The sequence below is a fragment of the Rhyacophila brunnea genome, unplaced genomic scaffold (genome assembly GCF_057557595.1).
Source record: "Rhyacophila brunnea isolate RB1 unplaced genomic scaffold, BYU_Rbru_1.0 scaffold_6, whole genome shotgun sequence".
NCBI lineage: Eukaryota > Metazoa > Arthropoda > Insecta > Trichoptera > Rhyacophilidae > Rhyacophila > Rhyacophila brunnea.
The window spans coordinates 41,658,942-41,685,744 of record NW_028233276.1 but is presented as its reverse complement, the minus strand read 5'-3'; the positions used below and the strand labels follow the sequence as shown (position 1 = coordinate 41,685,744).

The following is a 26,803-nucleotide window of genomic DNA, read 5'->3' as shown; positions in this document are numbered from 1 at the left end:
GACTGTCAAACTACTGGTCTGCCCTCGGATTGGTCATATTATGTAATAAAAAGGACATGCTGAAAACGAATGACAAGCTTATCTTCGCTGCAATGTTTTGAGAGAAGCGACATGATTTTTGGACACAGTAAATAAATATATATTTTAAAACCGAATTACGCTTTGAGCATATTCATAACACAAATTTAAAATTCCAAAAACCAAAAAGCATTAGTCCATTATCGTCGAGGGCTTGGAAAATCTTAGTGTATTTTCGAAAAACTGTTATTTATGGACTTAATATACATTAGTTCTCAGATATAACTCATAATATTATATACCTGCGGCTTGTTATATTATCTAGCTAAGATGGGTACTGTAATTATTACGTGTCATAGGATACAGTAGAATCTCGATTATCCAGACTAATTAGGGATGCGAATAATCTGGAGCACGATAAATCCGAATAATCGACAAACTATAATAAAACGTCTATTTTACGAGTACTCCCAGAATTAATCTTTTTAATTTTTTTTTAAACTCACCCCTTTTTACAAATTATATTAATTTTCAGTTAAAAAAAAAACGAATAATCGAAAATCAAGATTATCGATGTCTGGATAATCAATAGAAAAATTAAGAGAAAAAAAATATTCGGACGCACTCCCCAAAAAGTGTATTGTATTGTATCTTAGAGAAGAGGTTATATTAGGATAAATTAATAATAGGTACTTATAGTACTATTAAAACGTACCTAGTAGATATGAAATAGTTACGCATGTCTGATTTATTCATCCGGCTATTTTTCGTATTTATATTTTCAAATCAACTGTCATGTTTTTGAAGAGCGAAAATAATTGCTATCGCCTACTTCTATGTCAATATCATGACTGAAAAGTTCTCGAAAAATAACCACTAAGTACCAATCTACAAAAAATAAAAATATGCCTCTCTGGTTTTTTTACACCATTATGATTATTGTCTGGTGAAGGAAATTTGACGATTTCACCTAAAATAACAAATATTTAAATTGAGAATACAATTTTTTCTCCGACCTTCTTAATAATATATAAATAATTACAAGATAAAAAGAACTTTTTACATACAACGTTTTTAAATTCTCTTGAACCATATACACTTGACTAGCTTAAACGATCAAAAAAATTTGTACTTGACATGTCATATTGATTTCTATAGTAACGAACGTATATATTCATAATTTAGTTGCTAGGACCTCAGACCCCTAGCAACCGATAATGGTGTTGAAACAACTTTTCATACAAAACAGAATTAACTGAAAATGAATTTAATTCTACTCAAAGATGGCTAAAAGTATTAAAAAAATGCATTGACCTCGTGTTCTGATATATTCTAAAAGTTTCAAATGTCTAGCTAGTCGGGAAGTTAGTTAAAAATCGATTGCAAGATTTGTACCGGACAAAGAACCACCGGACAAAGAAGAATACGAGATAAGAAAAACGTTGTAATAAGGAAAAGTCAACGCCTATTCAAATCCCGATGGGTTAATATTTTTTATGTCCAATCTAGTATATTTTGAGAAAATCGAAATTGAAAAATTCGACTCGATTTAAAATCGTATGGGAAGTGATTACACTGTATTTGAATGAAACAATATTTAACATACATAATTTCAAAAACACTTCTGAGAAAATATATATAAAAATATTTTTGAAAAAAATACGACACCCAGTAGGAATCGAATCTGCGTCTCTCGGGATTCACGCCCACGCACATCGACGACAGTGCTATAAGTATCCTATCTAATTGCGACAAATTTTAACTAATGGTTTATACAATACTCTCTGAAGCGCTTTCCAAATTGAGTTACTATTGGCAATCGGCTTTTGTATTTTAAATTGAAGTAGGTATTAATTACTTAAATTACTAACCGACGTCACGGATCACTCCAATTGATGTAATTTACTTGAACTTTTTAAGTAATTAATACATACTGTGATTTAAAACACAAAAACCGATTGCCATTAGTAACATTTTCTATTGGTTATATATTTTTTCAGAATTGTTTTCAAAATTATGTAAGTTCAATAAAATGAATGTTACATTCTTAAATCTTGTGAATTATTCATTGAATAAAAAAAATATTTAATGAAATAATATCTTCTCAAACACGCTACTTAAATTTACATAATATAATATATTATTTTTAGAGCATAATAGTACAATACCATATAACAGATTAATAAGAAATACAGACGGACATTTTGTTTAACTCAATTTGACTAAAAACTGGTCACACCACCAACGTTTCTATATAAGGCCGAAGTAACCCAGTCTCAAGCCTGCTGCGAACTAAGGAATTGAAGAAAAACTTTAGTAGGTACTGTAACATTCGAAGTACGGAAGACAAAGCAACATTTTTTGGTATATTGTATACAATAAAATGCGTTGTATTTTTTTTAAATAGTTTTGTTCTGTATGTGGTAAGTAAGTATAGGTTTGTGAAATATTTTTTTAAAAAAAAAAAAATATTGTCACATTCTCTTATTTTAACCGGTAAAAATCTGGTTAGTTTATTAACCGGAAACCATCTCAAGTAACCGGTTATTCAATAATCGGGTTATCATAAATATTTACAATACATTATCCATTAACTTTTTTTTATCAGGTGTCACAAAGAAGAGCAAGGATAGACATTATAAAAACAATGCATACACTCGTGCATGTACACATTGTATACACATAATAAGTATGTATTAGTCAATACGTCTTTGTTTCTGACACTCTGTTACGTACACTTGATAAAGGAAATAATAAAAGGTCTAGAAATAAGAAAAAAAATATATGGATCAATAATGAAATAATATATTGTAGACATTTTCTTTTTAGATTTAGTCCCTTGTCATAAACTTTTACCAAATCATATTAAGCTTCTCTCTAGGTATAGCATAATAATCTAGTTTGAAATCGTATAATATCTTACCTGTTGTTCAGTTATTAGTTTTCTTATGATTTGTTTAATATTTCCAATACGGAGGTTATATTAATAATGTCTAAAATAGACTACTACCTCAAAATGTTACTTCAATCAATAGGCTAGCTAGTGTCCTAGATTTTATTATTTTGTTAGTAGATATATGAATTATTATTGATGAATCGAATAAAACGTATTAATGTTTTATCTACAATTTTATATCAATTATGAGTTATCTGGGACGCCATTTATGAATATACATATTGTTTATAATATGTAAGAAAATCTATAATACTTGTGTAACATTCGTTTATTTATCATTATAATGCCTAGAGTTTCAACTATAAGTAATGGAAATCATAATTTGAAAACATCTCATGCATATACACACTAGAAAAAATCATTCTGTAGAAAGAACTTGAACCTGTATCTCCTAGATTCGCGCCAGTGTGTTTTTCCAATTAAACTACGGGCATCTTAGTTAATTACAACAATTTTAACTAGTAGTTGTTATATGAAATGCTTATCGAATTGCGTTATAATGTTGGCTATCGGTTTCAGTGTATTAAATTAAGGCAGGTATTAATTAATTCCTTAATTACTAACCGACGTCGCGGATTACATCATTATTTATTTATATGTAGTGTGTATATGCATGAAATGTTTCCAAATTATGTATATTCAGTATATAGAATGATACGAGTACATTCTGAGATGAAATTATGTTAACCTTTTGTATTAAAACATTTGATGGAGATGATTAATAAAAATAATGTTATGTACGTTGGAATGAATGATTGTGGTTATATTTCTTTATAACCTACATATTTTACGGCTTGTTTTGACATATTGTGTTAATGTTTACGTGACTGTTCATCTAAATAATATTAATTCCATATATTAATAAAAAAATCTATGCTTTATCTTGACAATAATAATGTGTATACAGAGAATTCGACAAAAGGTGAGAAAAAATAATTTTAGTATCAAATCAGTAAAAATGCAATGAACAAAACATAATATTGTGTTCAATGTATCATTATTCGTCAATGATCAAAATATAGACTAGGAAAGTGTAACTAAATGTCTGAATCAAGAAAATACGTATGCAGCATTTGGATCTCCTGAGCAGTGGTGGCTCTACGAATTTTTAAGTGGTGGGGTTTAGCCAAAAATTATTAAATATACCTAGATACTTTATCTTTAACTTTATATACTAAGCTACTTATGATTTTTATTAATGGGTATTGTGGGTAATTTTATATGTTAAATACCCTTTTCAGAATAAATATCACTATTTTGAAATGTAACATTAATTCGACAATGTAATTAATTTACCACGGGGTTATTTATTTTAATCCATCCCCAGTATGCGTATACTAACGTCAATGCATTTGAATCCTTTGTTGAACGAGTTTTGTACTGCGGTAATGGAATAGGACATAGTGATAACGGCAATCGACAAATTGACGCTTACTAGTTTTCTTAATATGTCACCGCGCAATGGTGCGTATTTAATAATATCGTCTCTTCTGGCAGAACACACTAACTGGAGAATACTAGTTTTGAGTAATTTGACTTTGAAATTGTTAAAATGTTTGAAATAATGGTCTATCATGTGAGTTTATTAAGTAATCATAAAAAGGATGACTTTAAAATAAAGACTGTTTATTTATTAAGAAGGTTTCCAGACGGTAAAGTTTGAAATAAGGAACATTTTGGTATAACTAACTCAATATGTAATATTTTCGAATTAGTGTCTTCTGCCAGAACAGTGACGATATATTTTATTTGTTTGTTTATTTAAAGTATTTAATTTAATCATGAAATTAATATTATTTGCAATAATAAAAATATCATAGTGTAGTTTTGACATGATATATATGTGGGGATGATCCCTACGAACCCCTAAGGTAGAGCCGCCCCTGCTCCTGAGTATAACAGTTTATTAGCACGTATAATTGGATTCGTCATATTGTAATACGTATATAGTAAAGAGTTACATTGATAAAATTAATTGGGCAACGCTAACAAAGTAATATTGAATGTGATGATTCCATATATAAAATTTTAATTCAATATTGATTTGTATGACATGCAAATATGGAAAGGGGGTGTGTCATTGGTTACCAAGATATCATAAAAGAGATTGTGATTCAAAAATGTTTAGGAACCTGTGTTCTTATAAAGAATACTGTTTTTATTAAAAACTAGCTGAAGTACCCGGCTTCGCACAGGGTCGCTTCGTGGTTATATTTATCTTAGATATTTAAAAAAGAGGTAATTATTTTTTTAATATTAAAATATCTGTGCAATACAATATGGCAACATGAAAATAATTGTAATAGGTGTAAAGGTCAAACAAAAGAATACTAAATTAAAATCGAATCCAAAATATGAAAACGTTGTTAATGTTATTAATATGTAGTAAAAAAAATCACAATTGGATGGAACAAACAAACAACAAACTTTGTATGTTATATAATATTAATTTAGAAACCTTTGCAGGTGTGCGCACAACAATTGACAAAAGTTTCATCGCAATCGGATGAATGGTATAGGAACGCATACGAATAGAAGAAGAAGGAGATGGTTGTACTAATTCAGAAACCTTCACGGGCGTGCGCACAATTGGTCAAAATTTCATCGCAATCGGATGAATGGTATAAAAACGCATACGAATAGAAGAAGATAGAATAGAAGAAAAAGAAGAAGAAAATGGTTGTATCAATTCAGAAACCTTTGCGGGCGTGAGCACAACACTTGATCAAAATTTCATTGCAATCGGATGAATGGTATAGGAACGCATACGAATAAAAGAAAAAGATGGTTGCACTAATTCAGAAACTTCGCGGGCGTGCGCACAACAACTGGTCAAAATTTGATCGCAATCGGATGAATGGTATAAGAACGCATACGAATAGAAGAAGTAGAAGATGGTTGTACTAATTCAGAAACCTTTGCGGGTGTTGGCACAATTACTGACTAAAATTTTATTGCAATCGGATTAATGGAATAGGAACGTATACGAATAGAAGAAGAAGTAGATGGTTGTACTAATTCAGAAACCTTTGCGGGTGTTACCACAACAACTGACGAAGGTTTCATCGCAATCGGATGAATGGTATAGGAACCATAAGAATAAAAGAAGATATAATGAAGAAGAAGATGGTTTTTTAATTTAGAAACCTTTGCGGGTGTGCGTACAATAACTGGCGAAAGTTTCGTCGCAATCGGATGAATGGTATAGGAACCATACGAATAAAAGAAAATATAATGAAGAAGAAGAAGAAGATGATGATTTTTCTAATTCAGAAACCTTTGCGGGTGTGTATACAACCACTTACCAAAATTTCATCGAAATCGGATGAATGGTATAGGAACGCATACGGGACAGACAGACAGACATTCATTTTTTATATATAAAATATAGCCTATACTCTTCGCGCAAGTGCAAGTTGACAAAGTTTTATCGCAATCGGATGAACGGTATGGCAGCGCATAAAACACGAACAAACAAACAAATATTTATTTTTATATTATAGATTAAAATAACGAGCGTCGAATTGTAAAATGGTACTTATAGACAGCTTTGAAAATATTTAAATTTATCACGACGAAAGATTAGGTTCGTTTTCTAATTATTAGAAATGAAACTAAGCTACAAAGGGTATTCTAGCTTCAAACGAAAGACTTATTTAAATTAATTTTAAATTATTTATGTAAACAGTTATCTACTACCGAATAATATCGATGTCAATTTATATGATAAGTCAAACTTTAATCCAAGAGCTTACATCAGTCATTATTTTGAAAGGTTTTGTAACCATTGTATTGTCTCAGTTGTCTGAATAGTATAGTTAAGTTCAGTGACAAAGCCGTGATATAGTGCTTTATAACGAATTATTCAATTCATTTAATATTCCATTTACACAGTCCCTCGTAATAATAATTGTATGAATAAGTTTTGTTACTACATTAATTCAAGGTTGTCTCAGAGATGATCGTTGGGTAGATTTTTTACAACGTTTTTCTTAGCTCGTATTCTTATTTTTCCGGTGGTTCTTTGTCCGGTGCAAATCTTGCAATCGATTTTTAACTAACTTCCCGACTAGCTAGACCTTTGAAACTTTTGGAATATATCAGAACACGATGCCAATACATTTTTTTAATACTTTTAGACATCTTTAAGTAGAATTGAATTCATTTTCAGTTAATTCTGTTTTGTATGAAAAGTTATTTCGACACCATTATTGGTTGCTATTGGGCCTGGGGTCCTAGCAACTAAATTACTTATAATATACATTACGTGCGTTATTATGGAAATCAATATGATATGTCAAGTACAAATTTTTTTGATCGTTTAAGCTAGTCAAGTCAAGTTTATATGGTTCAATAGAATTTAAAAACGTTGTATATAAAAAGTTCTTTTTATCTTGTAATTATTAATGAATAACTTAGCATAGGTACTAAATAGTAGGTAAATAGTATAAGTATGGACAATTATTGATTCTTATTTGTTATTATTGACCCATATTGGGACACGATTAGAAAAGAAAAAGGCAAGTGAGCAAGACAGAAATAGCGTAGGAGTGTAGGATTGAAAGTGACAGTTGACGACTGAGAGCTATTGCGCTTATGTTTTTTATGTGTTTTTTTGCATTCTCCTGCAAATTCGTAACTGCGGAGACTCAGTAAATGAGGACCCTTGAATACATAAATTATTTTTTTATTCAACAAATAATTTGAATACACTTCAAATTTATTATACTTATTAGAAAAAGTCTTTTCAAAAATATGAAAACTATTAGGTTATTTCGTCGTAATTAGATATGAAACATATGACTCAATTGGTAAAGCACGTTTTTTCAAATATATTTTTTCTAGCAGGTATTTATTTGAGGTATTAAAATCCTCTATGTTATATTAAGGCTATCAGCTGAGGAATGGTCTAAAATGATCGTGACTAGGCGATGCGTGGATTGCGGGTGCAAATGACGCGAACCGAACGAAATATAATTTGTCATAAAAATTCAACATGCGTCCTTTTTATGTTATGTTTATTATCATATTCGTAATAATATTAATATATTCATTGACATGTTTTCTTTTTCAAGTACATGCGGAACGTTTTTAAGTCATCGATTTAAAAATATATTCATCCGACTCCATCACAAAAGAAATTGACGTGCGAACAGGTCGACTATGCCTCTCCAAATGGCAACGCGGCCCAAATTTCGTTCCACATAGTGCTGAAAATTATTTGCCGTTTCACTTATGTACGCTCCTAAGTATATAATATCATTCATTTAAATAATTACCAATTTGATGTGATTTTAACATAATTCATTGCATTTTTGATTAATTCAGAACTGAGTATAAATGCCACAACCTTATAGGTGTTATAATATCATAATAATATGACGTAGTCGACACGGATGCAATGAGTATATAAATATTTTAGTGATGATACCGTATTTATGATGTATCATTATTTTGTTTTACATTTAGAATGTAAATGAGTATTTTAAATCTTTATTTAACTTACATATTCCTATATCCTTATCGATTTATTATCTTAGATAAGAAACTATAATAATGTAACTTTCTGATTACACATTATCAATATAATATTAGTTTGTATTATGTAAAATTATAGCTAATATAATGTTGGTTGATTAAATCGGCTCGCCTTCGACTATGGATGATGAGTTCAAATTATGCCGACAGAATCTCAAGCGGATCGTCTGCCACGATCGCCCTTACGATCATTGCCCTGATCATGATGCGGGGGTCTTTCCCCTCGACTTGCACGTTCAAATTAGAGGATCGATCACTCTTCTTATGAGGAGGATCAATACAACTCTCGCAGGTGTCCCTCTGACACCGCCATCGAGAGTGGAGGGCGTGAGCTACAGAAAGACTGTATCTGAGCTGGTCTACAAGACCGCATATGCGGCATGGCAGGCGAGATGGGTGGCCTCCTCTAAAGGCCACCAGACTTTTCTATACTTTCCAGTGTTTCCAGACCCCATTCGGGCCCAATAGGACACGCGGACATGGTGGCAACCGAGGCCAATTTTGCGGCTTTTACTAAATTCGCCAGAGCGTACGGGGGGCGGGACACTCTCGACTCCCCTTGCGACTCTTCAAATTAAAGTCACTCTGATAGTTGCCATATAAATTAACATCATGCATTTGCACTTCGGTGCAAGGTTGCATCACCAGTTCATGAAATTTATTTTCGAATCACTCCTTGGAGTCGCGGCCAAAATAGAATAATTCATTTTTGTTTAATTTAGCTCATAACTTAATCAACGATCGGCGACAGTTGAATCGACAATTAGCGAGAACACACGGCTGCAGTGAACAATTCGAAATGATATTTCATGATCATGGCAGACGATTGGCATCAGATTTTGCCAGTGTAATTTGGCCTTTAGGGAGCACTGCGTGTAGATCACGCATGGGTGGAGTCACTGTACCAGCTATACCCGTGGCATTGGATCCGGGTGAAGGAAACAGTTTGTATTATAATCGGGTTAAAGAATTGAATGGATGATATCGAAATAGCTTAGTACCAGATAATCATAGGTGGTTAACTTGAAGAAAGCACCGATATATGATCGTATTCTCCAGGAGATTATGGTAAGAAAATAATATACTTTTCATATTCATCATCACAAAGGATTATGAACGACGATTAAATATCGTTATATGCCTCTAGCGATTCATGCATTCCACCATCCGTAAAGAGAAATTAAGAATATGTCCGTAGCGTTCTTTAATTGGACGGAATATTGAGTCGGCGATCAGACTTCTTCTTTTACGTAAGCCCAAGATGTTTCCAATATTGATGAGCATCTCCAAATTATCTGAATCTTATTGAACTGTAGAATCCTCTGGATACAAATTTTAGAGTGCCGGGAATTTACAACATTAAATTACAACTTTACTATATTGGCAATATTAAATTGACTCTGTGCAAATGTTTATATTAATAATTTAAAATGTCCAGTTCTAATTTCTGAATGACTTTAAAATATAACTGTTTTTTAATAAACGATAGACATTATTAAATTAATGGAAAATATTACTAATTTCTGAGAAAGTCAATGTTACACTTTTAGTAAGTGTCTGTAGTTGGGGCCTTCCAAATAAAGGCCCGCATTTGATAAGCTAGCAATATTATGTCTACGTGTTTGGAATTCATACGGGGTAATCTTTTTTATAGTGCAATTTTTTTATGACGACGGTGTGATACTTTTTAAGTTTAAAGTACGTAAGTAATACTTTATCTCTAAAATAAGCTGTCAGTCGATACATTATGAATATGTAACATCACGGTGAAATGCGATTTAAGAGATCTAGTAAACGCAAAAAAGTTTCATTTTGAGAACTGTTTTTGTATAGATATAATAATTTAATAGATAAAACAAAATATGACTCATTTGAAAGATAGATACGTATTTTTCTGGGAATATTAAACTAAATAATTTTTAGATTTTTTAAAAGCTACGTCAAACAAAATATCAAAAACTCACGTCGAAATATCGAATAAATTAATGCGGATAAGGTATATTCACCTCTTAAGACTACTGCAAAAGTTATGGGAATATTGATATGCGCTCTCATTATGACTTCCCTGGGATAAAACCATTCCATTAAATATGCAATATATCTCGTACAAGATTTCTGTTGTGGGTCTATTCTACAAACGAGGCGGCTATTCACGACAAAAGTGATAAATATTATCACTTTATCATATTTATGTATTGAGATATTATAATTGTTATAATAAGTTAGCCTTCTAAACTGTCAAAACTGTATATATCCGAGAGAGGGAGGGGTCATTTTTTTAGTTGCCCCATCTCCACCCGCCATGTATATGCAGCCGCGGTTTGTGCACGGCCGCCTTCCATGACGCTATAAACGTGTCAGAATGAAAAGATTTTAGTGCCACACTTCCTTGTCCCAAAGTGATGCTGCGCGGGACTGGTGTAGCAACTATGCACCTTAGTGCTTAAAGAGTGTTAGAAAATAAAAAGAATCTTTACTTGTTCTGACGTCATTTATCTTTAATGACATGAAGTGACCTCTGTACCAATGCACTGAAACTCTGTCGAAACAGATGAATCAAGAGTTGAAAGTGATGAATCTAAGGAAGGATCGGAATTATTCCGTCCTCCATATGACGCAGCAAATTTTTCAAATGCCTCAAAGTTGGCCTTGTTTGATATCAAGTCGACGTGGCCAATTGGGGCCGTGTGTGGACGGACCCTGGCAAACAACAGCTCGGCTCGGTCGGATCCCATCAACGGGAAGTCTCTTGACAGTTATATTATTGTAATAATTAAACGCCTTAATACATAAATATGATAAACTGCTGTCGATAGCAGAATTGTGTATCGAATAGCTTCGCTGATCCTGTACAGAACTATCTGTATTTGTACATACTGTATTATGGAAGATAAACATGGTATCATCTTTCCGGACTCTGAAGGTGACATAAGGCATTGATGTGGCGTTAAGTCAGTCTTTTTTGTAATTCAGCCTCTTAATCGCCCTTTCAACTTCGGATACTGTCGAAGGTCATTTGCAGATCCTTGAGACTACAATAACATTGATATCTTTAAAGGATGCAATAAATGAGGTCGGATTAAGTTCACCCTCCACTAATTTTTTTTGTTTACAAAATACGTTAATTTTCACAAATATATATTATGAAAATTAATAACCAAATCTAGGGAAAACCTTAGATGTACGATGTATGTATATTATTTCAAAGGAATGTTGAATACCTCTGTAAAAAGTAAAGATATTTATGATATAACTTAGGGTCTGACGCCTCAAAGCAATTTACTTGTGCGATGAATTCACTTTACTTCGACCAATTAGGTATTATTAAACTTTTGGTTGCCAACTGAAGCTGAAATTTCAGTATGTTTGAATAGCACGACATAATGCAAGATAGTGGTATTATCGCATAATGTAGCAAAACAGATTATACGTATAGTACTCGTATATTAAATAATTTAGTTGAATAAAAAATGTGTGATGTGTAAAAAAATATATTAAAATACCAGAAAACGTGACAATACGATAATTCTATTAAGGAAATTCTTTATATTTGAATAAAGAACCAATGCGCTATCACACGAATTCAATAACTAGGTATATAATATAAAGTTGGAAGCCTGGAGAAGGAGGGGTACACACCTATGTGAAGTAGTGAAATGTGTGCCTTTTGTCATCTCGGAAAATAGATCGCAGGCATATTTTTTAAAAATTTATCTAAAGATATATTAGCACAAATTTTAGATCCATATGAGCAATAAAACAGATAGGCGAGTGGCGTGGATGACGTCGTTTTACCATAAAGGCTTAGTAATATAAACTGAGCGACTCATATGTCCCTTGAATCTCGTCGAAGTTGATGGGCTCTGCATTTGATCACATTGTATTTTGGTTGAATGATCGAACCGCTAGAAAAATTGTCGCGCGCGCCGTCACGCCGCCTCTTGTGTGGTTTGTGTTTAAATCGTGATAGTGATGCCTATAAATATTGTGACGCTGGCTATGTCAAGAATTCTATGTACGGAAAAAATACGAACATCTCTGTAGTAAGAGGAATAGAGGTAAATGACCAGCTCTCCAGAATATGTAGCCAGAGATTCCTGCAGATTTGTGACTACATAGCCAGAAAAGACGATGAGAATTTATTGTGAGAGCGAAAGAGAGTGGAAATAGAGGGAGGATCAAATAGAAATCCTGAATTTGATTTGATTTTTAAAATAAAACTTTTTTATGAGTTTTCGCCAGTTTAGTCAGTGACGTCCCGAGACAAAATGCCGCCCCTGGACAGCGCCAAAATGCCACCACATTTTTTATACATTATTTTTCATCATCCGTGCACGTGTCGTTTCTGGTCACCAAGGACATCGAAGGGCAACGGTAGTAAACTAGACACCGCGAACCCGACAAAAAAATTACAGTCCTGTTAAACCTTTTATGTTAATTAATACATTTTGTTTCCAACCAGTGAGCTGAAAGTTGAATGAAAAGATATTTTCGTTATTACTAAGTTTAAGTAGCTATTTCTTTATATACCAAATAATTCTCTCCCCACGGGACGTCACTGGGTTTAGGGAATCCTATTGATGTGTGACCAAAAACTGTAATAGCAGATTCTACAATTGAAAAATAGTAACTCACGGTTTGCCTTGATCCACCAAACTTCCGGTTGACAGCCAAGCATACTACCAAATTCACCACTGAAACCATGAAAATGTAAAAAACGAATATTTACGTAAGTACTAGACAAAGTGCTCATAACTATGTACCTACATGGTTTCCAGTCGGCCTTCCAGCTGCGTAAATCGCTCAACTTTCATAGAAGTTTCATAACAAAACAAAAATCTCAAGATGACACTTACATTTAGCATATCATGCATTCGAAGTATCAGAAGCAATACTTAATATATGTTCAGCTTTTTATGTATATAAACATGTCAGAAGACTATGTATCTGATGAATAACTTTATGAGTGTGCGGAGAACCTTAGTGGAAGTGAAAATGAGTTGATTTACATTTTACAGTAATGACAAAAATTCCATGAACTTTGAAGTTAATGGGTCCACCAAACCACACTCGTCCCGCACCACACCATGTTCTTATAGGATCACAGGACCCTACATGTTCTTATGACTGAAATTAAAAATTGTAGTAAGTAACATAAGTTAATTAAGTAAAGCTAATTAAGAGGTCTTCACGTTGGCAATATGATGCCACAAATTTTTTAAATGCAACAAAATTTGCATTTGTAAAGACAAGGTCTGGCGGTCCGCTGGGCCCAATAGCTGGTTGAACTGACTTGAGCAGTTCATCCCTTTCCGTATACATTTTAGGATATTCCCAGAGGATGTGGTTAGCAAACTCCATGAACAGTAAAGATAATAATATATATATATATATATATATATATGAAGAATATAAAAATACAGAAGAAAACTAAGAAAATGACTTCAATAGTGTATGTTCGCCACAGTTGAGCATGCGATCATTCACCTGATATATTATTTTTATTGTGATACTCTATCGACAGATAATATTATAATAAATAGTCGTGACGTCTGTATAAGTTGTACATTGAGCTATAATAGTTTGACTTTAGACAAAGTTTTTATTCATTTGATTGCTAGGTACGAGATCATTTACCCGAATAATAAATATAAAAGCGGCTTATTGGAACAAAAGTTAGTTTAAAGCTTTAAATATTTCTCCAAATAATATACAATAAAGTCAATCAACTTGTAAATAAAATCGTAGACATTGCACAGTGCATCGCCACGATCAAACAAATATTTTGATTCATTAGTAGAATATTCAACTAGACCGATAAAAAGACACGGACGACGTGATTTTGGCGCTGAAAAATTTAAAATACAATTAAATTCACACATTTTCCAGTATACAATAATAATAATATAAATAGCTAATAACTAAAAATAAAAATAAAATACTGCATTCCTTTTTATTTATAGATTTTTAATAATCTTCACGCCGAATGCTTTGCATTTCTTGGACGGAGCACAGAACGAACCAGTCAATCATCCAGATACTGGAGATAAAGGAACGGCTCTCGACGATATGTCTGAGAAGAATTCTGCAGTTTTTTGGACGTATTGTCAGGCGCGGACCGGACAACCTGGAGAGACTGGTAGTTTTGGGTAGCCTCCAGGGAAGGCGAATCAGAGGAACAGCGTCTGCGCGATGGAACGACCAAGTGAAAGAGCTGACTGGGAGCACCATCCATTCTGCCCTGAGAGAATCGGAAGATCGAGAAGGATGGCGAAATTCAAATGTGGTCACGATCCTCAGCCATGAGTGTACGACCAAGAAGAAGAAAAATAATCTTCATCATCATCAGCCTGAATTCATCCATTGCTGGATGAAGGCCTCGACAAGCTAATTCCGATTCTCTCGGTCATGTGTGATGCGTTGCCACATACTTCTGCATAACTTAACTATTTCGTCGATCCAGCGGCCTCTATGTCTTCCTTGCTGACGTTTTGTACCACTGGATGACTAGATTTGTCCAGCGATTGTCCTTTATTCGAGCTATTTGTCCAGCCCATTTCCATTTGAGGTTTTAAGCAAACTCTTTTACACCGCAAGCCCTTGTCTGTTAATAATCTTATATTATGTATAGAATATTAGATGAATTACCAGCAAGGCGGGTACGCATCCCTCGTCATTATTGTGGGGTGCCTCAAAATCAGTTAGTGCTTCTAGCCTCTACGTTTCTAAATCCGCCATTGGGTACCGATCCTGATTATTGAATATTTCCATCAATAACTTAACGTCATTGAAGTGTAAAATGTACCCTTAATCTTGACTTCATTTAGCGTATTATTAAATTTTGATTTAATGAGCTAATTAATGACCATCTAAATTCTAATGTCATGTTATGTATATTTCAAATCCATCAGTCCAATCTCATACCCCACACCATCGACTCGCCAGACGGAAACGATTAGTATTCTTTAATTAAATCTTATCTGAAGCAGACTTGCAAATCTGACCAAATCAAAATAACTATTGTTCTGGACGCCAAATCAACAACTTATATTTAAATATTGTATTCTTTCTTCATACTCTAGAATATTATTGTGTTATTAACTAGTTGATTAATATTATATAAACTTAATTTTTACTATCTTATTTTTTAATATCCAACAACCTATAATTGTCTATCTATAGGTACAGTGGCGGCTCTATGAATTTTCATATGGCGGGGTTTAGCCATTAATTAGTAAATATCATATTATACCTTATATATCAAGCTACTTATATTAATATGATTTTTATTAATGGGGTTTGGGGGTAATTTTATATGTTAAATACCCTTTTCAGAAGTAATATAACTATTTTGAAATGTAAAAATAATTTGACAATGTAATTAACTTACATGTGGGTTATTTTAATCCATCCCCAGTATGCATATACTAACGCTACTGCATTTTTGAATCCTTTGTTGAACGAATTTGAATTTGTGATCACGGTAATCGAGAAATAGACGCTTATTAGCTTTCTTAATTTGTACACCTCGCAATGGTGCGTATTTAATTATTTTTTTAATTGCATTATTTTCATAAAAATAATAAATGTCTCTCTAAAAGACCGACGGGATGAGATGTATGAAATAAATTAAATATTTAATTTGATTGTATTATGAATGTTATCTGCATTAACAAAAATATCATACGTGTATTTTTGACATGATAGGTATGTGGGGACGGTCCTTACGAACCCCAAATGTACATCTGCCCCTGTATAGGTATTCAAAAAATATATTGGTGTAAAAGATGACACCAAATGATGAATATCGAAACTAAACACTTTTTGTAAAGAATTTCCTTCTCGTATAAATGTATTATTATCTTAAATTAGATTTACAGTCCCCGGTCTCGACACTCTGTAATTTTAAAAGAAGAAAATTACTTAACAATGTTAACAATATAAAATAAATTAACAGGGTTCGCGTGAAATATGCAATCAGCTCTTTTGTAGGAAGAGACTACGTAGAATTGAGATGTACCCACTACCTACCTATTAGGTACACAATCGTGACGTTGAAATAGCTACTATCTACTTTCAGCTATCGTTAAAGATTTGAGAAGTAGGTATTACATTTTTTTTTAAATAATGATGATGTGTTTTTTTTGGTATTGTTATATATTATATTATTTTATTTTAATATTCGGTTCAAACATTTTCTATCATTTTTCAAATAAGTACTTGAATGAATGTTTCTGAGGCTTTTTTATGCTGTATATTTTCAATAAAATAGCTAAATTCTTCAAAATTTTAGTAAATAACTACAAAATTTGGAGCAATCCTGACTCCATATATGAATCAAATTTTGTAGTTTTATTGTATATTTCTACACTTCTTCGAATTTCTCTTTCATAAAAGTTTCTGGTTTGTTATAAAGCCCATTCTCAAGAGATAATAATTCTACTGTACTAGTTTATGGTTATTATACTCTGTACGAACATGTGGTACATTTTACGTTTAGCAAAGAAGGCTGTCAAAATACATTGAAATTCTGACAATATAAACAATGGTGTGTTTAGTGACGTAGATGCTCGACGCGCTAGCTGATTTTGAGCCCACCGCCTGATATAAAAATAACAATCGAATTTTAATAATCCAAATAAATCCACGTGTTCGACGATTTATTTTTATACAAACAAAATTTAGTCGCATTTAATATATATAAACTTATATTTATTCGAGTTGGTAAGCAATTCTCTTCCAGAATAAATTTCACGTCCCAGAATCTATTATCAAAGACGTAGATTTATAATATTCCCAGTTTATGTCTTAAATTGCTGTATACTAAGCAAGTTATGATCTGGCTTCTCCTGTAGGACGTCACCAATTTTAACATTGTTGAATGATATTTGCCTGGTTGTTCTGCGAAATCTAAATCGATATTACATTATTATTTAGGGATGAAAGTGTAGAGATGAAAGTTTGTTTGGAGTGGCTCGAATGAATCGAGGAGAGTTTATTATTGACAAATAAGTAGAATGGTTAAATTACAGGGAAAAGTTATTACTTATATAGTGTACTGGAAGGCAGACTGACTATGTTAAAGGGCTGAGATTAAGATTGATACCAAGAATAACGCATCAACTATGACCCGCTATTTATATACCTACATGAATATTCGGTAAATTACGAGAGTCATTGATGAAGTAGTTTGTATTCGGGAAATCTTCTGGCCTCTGCATTATTGCAACTTCGAGCGTTTTGATGACCAAGTCCGAGGTAGTCGGATCCATCGAAGAATGTCACACATGTAGAATATGCTGACTGTGGATGGAGCGATTGTGTGATAGTTAAATGACTTGGTAATTCTTACGTTGTCGAAAACCCGAGGTCGTAGCCCGCTAAAATTATGTATATATATATATATAAAATATAAATAATAAATACCACGACTGGTTTAGAGCCCTCCTTTTATTTTTTCTGACGAATCGGTGGCGTCATTTTGGTCAAAGAAAATCGCCGCTGAATATTAACAAGGATGGCGGAGTATGATTGAAAACGTGCTTTATCCCTTGAAAATGGCATCTGTAACTAGCCCGAAAGGAAGGAAGGAGAATAAACAAATTAATATACAATAATAAAATTACTCGATTTATTACCATATTATCGCCTTTGTATATTAAATACCTCTTATGTGGTTTGATAATCGAAAAAAAAACTGTTTTAAAAAATAGCCGTAACATTTTTTGTAGATCCCAATCATTAATTAAAATTGGATAATCATATTTTTTTATAATATATTTATTATTTAGTAGAAAAATTGTAGATTTTCTCAAGTTTTTATCACATAGGATTAATTCTATATGCACCGTGTTGAATACGTTAAATCATTGTGAACATCACGTGTTTTAAGATAAGATTATTTACGGTGCATGATTTTAGATGCTCTCACATAGTATTAATTTAATATCGATTTTATTTGGTCTTTCTACAAGTGATATAATACAGAATTCACATCACGTGGTATCAATAACTCATTTTCGACAAAATATACAGGGACGTTATGTTGATGGAGTTTAAAACATAATAAACAAATATGTACTTTGATCGGTAGGCGAATTTTTAGAGCAATTTTTCTTTTTCGAGTTATGTATTAGAAAAAAAGTGTTTCTTCATTAATCATACTGTGTTGGGAGCTAAATTATTTATTACGTGATGCACATGTGAGGTATTACTGCAGTAGTGACGTCGCGTAGCTTTGTTGGTGTTTTAATAAATTATCTGTTACATCATTTTCACTACGTCGTAGTACTTGCTCATTGTTCTACGATGGTAATAATTAGTACGGGAATATTGTGGCGTTTGATAAATTGCTTCTCTACGAGCATCTACGGTGCTACGAGACCACGCTATTTATTCTAATTTGTGCCGTCACTTCAATACCTATTATAATTTGATGCGCCGTTATTATATTGTTAAAGAAAGTATTAAATATCTTATTACAATGGTAATAGTATTATATTAATGATTTTTTTATTTAATAAATAATTCACAAGATTTTAAAATGATACATTCTTTTCTGAATATACTTTTTTTCTATTGGTCATGTCCGATCGTAATAGAAGCATATAAGCCTCCACAGAAAGGTTTGTTTTCACGAGAAATGGATGTTAACCACTTGCTCAATCTATTAAGTTCATACTAGGACAAAATTAAAAATAATATGTGTGTTTGCCAGACTCAGAGTTCGAGCCCGGGATCCACGACATTATTCGTCGATGTGTAAGTCGTTCGGCCATCAAAACACCTCAGAGAAATATATACGTACTAGACAAAATCTTTTTTTAAGAAATACGGAGCCCATCGGGTTCACTAGATTTGCGACAATGTGCTCTACCAACTAAGCCGTGTGAGTTATATCTAATTGTGACAAATTTATCTAGTAATTGTTACAGATATGGAACGCTTCAAACTTCACCATTTTGAATTATTTATATTTTTATCGCCTGTAAGTATATCGTTGATTGGCCAAAATCTTTTATAAAATGAAAAAGGTCATTCAGAAACCATGATAATATTTTAATTCATAAGTTATTCATGTTTTACATCATCAAGTCTACGTTGGGCCTTTACCTAAATAAATAGGACAAATACCACGAAATCCATCATTATTAATTAATTAATCATTTAGTAAATGTACATATTATGATAAAAAGAATATTTTGTAATATTAAATATAATAAGTTAAGAATTGAAGTAAAGTAAAAAATAATAAGAACCAAAGAAATCTGCTTCCGCACCCACCACGTGCATACAAAATATAGGTGGTTCACAATAATTATGGATCAAGTCCATCAAAATGGATCCTGAGATATTTGGACATAAAGTTAAAACTCCCTTCGTAAAATTCAGGAATGTTTTCAATGTATATACTTACCATATTTTGATAGTACATGGATCAATTTAAATAAATAGTCGAAACATAAAGTATGTAGGTATATTCAGGTTTTTTAATATTAGCAAATTAATGTTAACAAATACCTCTTTATACTGCTGAAGGAACTGTCAAAATGGACATGATTCACATTCAATTTGATGTCTTATTAGTACTAATATTGTCATTAATGCGGAAAATTGTAGAGCTACTTTTGTGTTATTAACACACAATATAGAAATCTATTTTATCCAGACACTGAAACAAAAAAATCGAATTGAATGAAAATTGGATTTGATCCATAATTATTGTGAACCACCCATGTGTCTCAATATTTAGAATTGAAGACGAATTGAATATTTGAATCGAATTCCTGAATATTGAATATAGTCGCATATTACAGAATATGATGATAAAAAGAAGATAATATGTATATATAAGGTGGCATTCGTGATCTAGTGTGCAATGCACTCAGCTCTCACCCAGGGGTCCGAGTTTGATTACCGGTGAAGTCACAATATATGTATGTAGTATTGTCAAAGTCTGGCTATCTATTTGGTCGTTTCACTTATTATAGAATTACTGTTTCAGTACACTACTGTTATTGGGCTTCGTGGCTTATTGTAGTATTAAAAAGAACATTTATTATGTTGAACACATAAATATACATTTTTTCATATAAAATGAGTAGAACATCTTGCCATTGAATATTATTATTTTAGTCCAATATAATGGCTTACCTTTTAATGCATACAATTTAAAAATATTGATAGTACAATGCTGAAATGTTTGACTCACCTAATCAATCGTCAATCATCCATGTTTATTGTTTTTGATATATGTAAAATTATTTTTAAAATGCATTTCACACACAAATGGAACACTGCCAGGTATTTATTAATGCACAGATCATGACGAAATATATATTTTACTACATTTAGATTGATTCTCATTCAAACCCACGAAATTTAATGGAAATAAATAAATGTTGAATTAGTAAACTTTCGATCATTTTGCAACTTAAATGAGTGATGTATGTACGTTGATAGATTATAAATAACTTCTAAGGTTATTCGAAGTACAGAGAGAATTTCAAAATAATCGACGAGTGTTATGGTAAACACAATATTGTACTGTTTTTTGAACCGTCATTAATTCGGATCAATTCAATTCTGGAGAAGGCTTATACCTGAGTTCTCTGCTTATACCGTTTCTCATGCCATGTAAATCCGCATAACTTAATATTTCGTCAATCCAGCGACTTTTGGCCGATTTCTACCTTTTCGATAAGTATTGTATGTTCTTCAAGCTATAGGTATACTTAAAACTAATTTCTAAATATTGCAAGTACTTAAGTACGCACATCAAAACACAGCCGACTTTAACTGACGGCTCCTTTGCCTATTGCCTAAGTAAATCTGGTAGAGATTCAGGAGAGTTAACGTAGGTACGAGTATTATACAGTGAGCATATGAACATTTGTTTGTTCTCCCAGTAGTTCATTTGACTAATGAAGATTAATTCAATTATACAAAATCTAAACTGATTGCTATCTTGCTTTACGTTAATCCTGTTAAATTATTGTAAAATGAAATCGTTTCAAACAAATGTTAGCTCAAATTGGCGTCAAAATATTCGTCGCTCACAATAATAATTATTCGCGCCTACTAAACCTACGATAAATATAGTTTGTCTTATTAGCTTTTTAAAAGATTGTTGTTTTTATTTAGTTGAATTTTGTTTTGTTTATAAGTAGATTTTTTATTTAATATACCATACTGTTGTACAATATTTATATATATCCATTATCCATATATGAAGAGGTAACAAGTACAAATTTATATACTTTAAAAAAATCAATATAAGCGGCGAAGAAAAAAATATAGAGTAAGTATTGTGGGCACGAATAATTGTCGCAAATAATAAATATAATTATGGTTGAAGAATTGTAGAAGATGAATGAATATTCACAATTAATCAATACAGTATTGTTAATATACTAATCATATGAATGTTATTTATTAGTTATTAGAACACACCTACTTGATTATATTAAACTATTAAAATATACCGCCTATTAGATGCTTCCATTCTGACAGTGCTGATTTACGGTAGCGAATCATGGCACCTTACGAAGGGTCAGAAAAACCGTATACTGACTGAGCTTTGAGAACAGATATATGTGACGGATACTGAGGTGTGTGGTAGGATATGACTTTAGAAGTAACGACGAGATAAGAATGCGAACTTAACAGCCTCTCATCGCGCTGAGAGTGAAGAGGCGACGTTCAACTTGGCTTAGCCCCATTCTGCGGACGCCTGAAGAGAAGTCCAACCTAACTTGCCTATTCTTCAAGCAACTTTATGCCGGCGTCCTGGAAGGCCGCTAAATACTATCTATAGAGTATATAGACGTAAGTGTAAGAAGACTAACGAGCGACAGGGATTCTTGGAGGTGCCGTGTGGTGTCCATATGTTCCAACCAAAGGACAGATATGGTTAAAGAAGATTCAAATATGATTTAATATATATCTATTGCAGTGGCGAAAGTTGGATGTAGGCTATTATGATCCGCCATAAATAGTGCACATTAAACTTTGTTAGTCATATGTATTTGTTTTTATAGAATTACGAGTACAATAATTATTTATAGATGGTGTTAGATAATTTTTTTTTAAATCAATTAAACCCTGCCTAAACCAAACCGTAAAAGTTTTGATACTTATACTTTAGGCGATTCAATAAAATTGTGCATACTTTTTCAGTCATACTTATTTGTTGTCGTTGGATTAAAAATACATATTCTTTCATAGTTCCTTTTTTTTAATTCATTAAGCCATAATCAAACCGTAATAGATAAAAAAAATATTCTTCAATCTATAAAATATCCAAAGTTATTATAAAGTTAGTTAGTTATTACAAAGTTAGTATGACTTAATTGTATAATTTTAGATAGACGAGTATTTTTTTACTATTATCTAACCGGAAAGTTACCGACGTTACGAGGTTATGGAAGGAACCAACAATATTTGTATTATGTATTTTTAATCCAACGAAAACACATTTGTATGACTGAACAAGTGTGCACAAATTTGTCGAATCGCCCAAAGTATGGGTATCAAAACTCTGTTTGGTTTTAGCAAGGTTTAATTGAATTTTAAAATCTCATCAACACCATCTGTAAATTGTAGTCTTATTTCAATGAAAACAAATACGTATGACTGACAAAGTTCAGTGTGCACTATTTATAGCGGATCAGTCTACCTCCATCCTTTGCCACTGATCTATTGGGAATGGGACGACTGGCTTCCGGACAATTGGACGCCGCACTGTCGTAGACACGTGTAGACGAGGTATTTTAATCAGTTTTTATCAACTACTTAGTAGTTTGAATTCATTTTACTCTTAATATAATGTATTCTTTATCGCGGATTGAGAATTACCATGCCTAAGGCTTTATATAAAATAAAAAACTCTTTTTTCGTTGGAGCTTAATCATATGCACGATTAAATCATTGTTTACGTCTGCATATTTACATTCTTACCAACTATTAAAGCATAATATAATCATTGAAGTATAAATAATAATATTGAATATATTTTTTTAAAGTACCTATAAGTACCTAACGTCTATTTATTTTCGAATTCCGTTGCGTCCAGTTGTCCGGTGCCAAATCGTCCTAGACCCGATCTATTGTATACAATTTTGAACTTAGAAGTATGCAGCAGGTGATTGGTTTAAAGTAAAAAAATATTGGCGATCAAAATATAAACAATCTTGAAAATATCAACGTAGTCTAGGCAATTGAGACAAGTACTACAACTATAAGTGAATGAAACGGAAAGTGATTGAAAATATCTACGCATAAAAATTGAAATTGGTTCGATAAATCAAAATAAATAGCGTCTGTGCATCTATTTATGTGAATCGATTTTATTGAGGTCATGGTGGAAGTACTGACGAATCAAATAATGTATGCAATGAAAACGGAAGTCTATGCAAAATGTTTACAATTATTTCCCGACAGTTTTTATGGAAAAAAAATACTTATAAAATATACTCTTATTTAAGAAGTTTATTTTAATTTATTTTTAAAATTTGAACTTGGTGATTTGGTTTAAAAAGTGTATATTATTTACAATACCGTTAATAGCAGGACCTTCTTAATAATGCATTTATTGTAAAAATATAAATATAATATTTCTACTTTAGATGGGCTATAAACCCATCTACAAAATAATTTATCGCAAACAGGGAACACATAATTCGCAATCTAAAAGAGATGATAAAAAATTCCATGACTAAGAACCTTCCAGGCGGGTTTCGCTTTGATTTGACCGTTGTATAGGACAGTGGCGCAGTAAGTAATATTGTATTTTTCGGGTAGGTCCTATCATATAATATTAAATATATCTACCTATATAATTAAGTGTATTAAAATTTATACTGCCAACTTTTCAAATAAATATATAGTAATAATTAATAACATACAGAAGTTGTGAAAAACAAATTCACTTCATACCTAATCTTGTTTTACATGTAACACGTTTTACTCATGATCTCCGATGCAAAAGCGTTACGAAAAAAATACGTAGAATAATTACTATAGACGTGAAACCCGCGCTCTGCCCCGATTCCTTACGCGCGCCGATTATTTTCATTTAACATTCAGTAGCCTACATTCTGTGCGACGTATTGTTCGTCTATTATTATTACTTTTTTAGTTTTATTATTGTAATTACATAATTTTCAGAAAAGTATAATTGTTTGAATCCTTTGAATTCGGTTACTTTGACAAATAAATTTTCTTTCGAATTTGGACAACCAGCATTCAGAGAAGCAGTAGGCAAAGCATGTTCCATGTTTAATAATTTTAGCCGTCAGGGTTTAAGTAATCATTATCTGAGGGGCTCAGGGGGCGGAGCCCCCCGCAAGGCGCAAAGCGCCGAGTTTTTTAAAAAAAATATATTTGATGTATTATTTTTTATAGTTTATTATAAAGCTAACCGTAAACGCAAATGAAAGAGTAAACAAATGTAATGTTTCTATCTACTACTTAGTAGTTTTAATTGATTTTGCTCTTAACACACTGATTTTTATTACGGATTGAGAATTATTATGCCTGACGCTTCATATATAAATAAAAGAACCCTCTTCGATTGGAACTTAAACATATGCACTATTAAATCATTATTTACGTATGCATATTTGAATTCTCATCAAGTATTAAATAATATAATAATATATTATATATTTTAAAAGTATATTTAATTCACGAACGTCTATTTATTTTCGAATGTTATTCGATTGCGTTGCGCCCAGGTGTCCCTGCGTCGAAGCGTCCTAGACCCGGAAAAATCATTCTACGGTTGTACAATATGTACTGAAAAAGTAACTTGTAATAAATTGTTTGATAGAATAGGAAATGTGGATTGTAGCAAATAATGTCAATATACGTTCAAATGCCTACGGTGCTAATTATTATCAAAAGCCAAAAATTAAATATTTGTGCGTTCAAATGTTTCTAAAAGAATGTCACCTAAAAGTATGAATTGTGTTTGAAGTAGTAATGTAGGTATCCATTATGAATGAAATTTATTTTTATAATCATTAATGTTGTATACCTACATAATATATGAAATGTAAAAACAGTATGCAACTAGATTTAATAATCATCACTTGATATTTCGTAGCTTTAATAAAGAAAAATGCTAAATTATATTAAAATATCTGGTTACTGTACGGAAATACCAAAATATTCGTAAAGTAATATTGTCATAATAATATTATCAGCTTACTGTTGAAAGCTTTGATAAGCCTGTCAAACAAAAATTCGCAGTTATATTAGATAACAACTTCATTATTTCTTGACAACAATTTAGTAGACGAGACAACTAGAGGAGAAAAGAGTTATATGAATGAAAGGAATTTGACAAAGAGATGAGCCAATTATTTTAATCGAGCTTTACACAAAGAGGTTCTCGGCCGATAAAGAATTCAAATTGGGCAACAAAATACATTGTTATTATTCTATCTACACCATAGTTTCTTAACCGGTGGTCCGGGAAGATTTTTGGGTGGGCCGCAAAAATCTTCTGCATTTCAAAAATAGTTACCTAGAAACACAACATTTGAAGTGGGGTTGTATTATATTTCGACAATTGTTTAAAAAATAGTGTAAATATAAATATTTAAGTATTATTTTATTCCAATGTTGATGGTCCGCAAAACATTTTTTTTTTTTTTTTATGGTCCGCGGATGTAAAAAGGTTAAGAAACATTGATCTACACCACTGACAAAGATCCTACAACAAAATTATGGAAATTTATGAAAAAAATGTCATATAGGTACCTATTTGTAAAATAAGTCACGACCTTTCCATTACATTCATAAAAAAAAATATTACTCACTGATGATAAATGACAAATGACCCATTTCACATCAAGAACAGAAGTCAACAAAAAATACGTATTTTGATCGCTTTTAAGTAAAGATGAATCACTATTTCCGCTCCAAAATGGACCATGTAGATAGGTGTAGTATTTGACTTAGATACATTGATAGAAGATACATTGAAATCTAATAGTAAGTACACACGCACGTTCTTGCTCGATGGTTTTACGCTCATTCCAACATGTCTCAACGTGTGTACCATCTGGTTCGATGGTTTTTTGTTCGACATCGAATAAATTGCGCTATCCGAAAAAGATTGAAGGTCCGTAATTCTTGCTCGATGTTATTTGAGTGAGGGAGTGAGGACGCACCACCAAGGCTCGTGTGGCCTCGCTCTCACTCGTGGTCGAAGTTGTGGCGGTGCGACGACGGTGGCCTCACAGCGTCTTGTGTCGAGTTGCTCGACTGTGTGTACGCAACGAC

At 32.2% G+C, this 26,803-nt stretch overlaps 1 protein-coding gene across 2 annotated transcripts in view; it reads right to left on the bottom strand.

Annotated features, from left to right (window-relative positions):
- The window catches only part of LOC147065694 (prostaglandin E2 receptor EP3 subtype), a 107,039-nt gene that overhangs the window by 71,094 nt on the left and 9,142 nt on the right, over window positions 1-26,803 (bottom strand). The gene's annotated exons all lie outside the window — the stretch shown is intronic.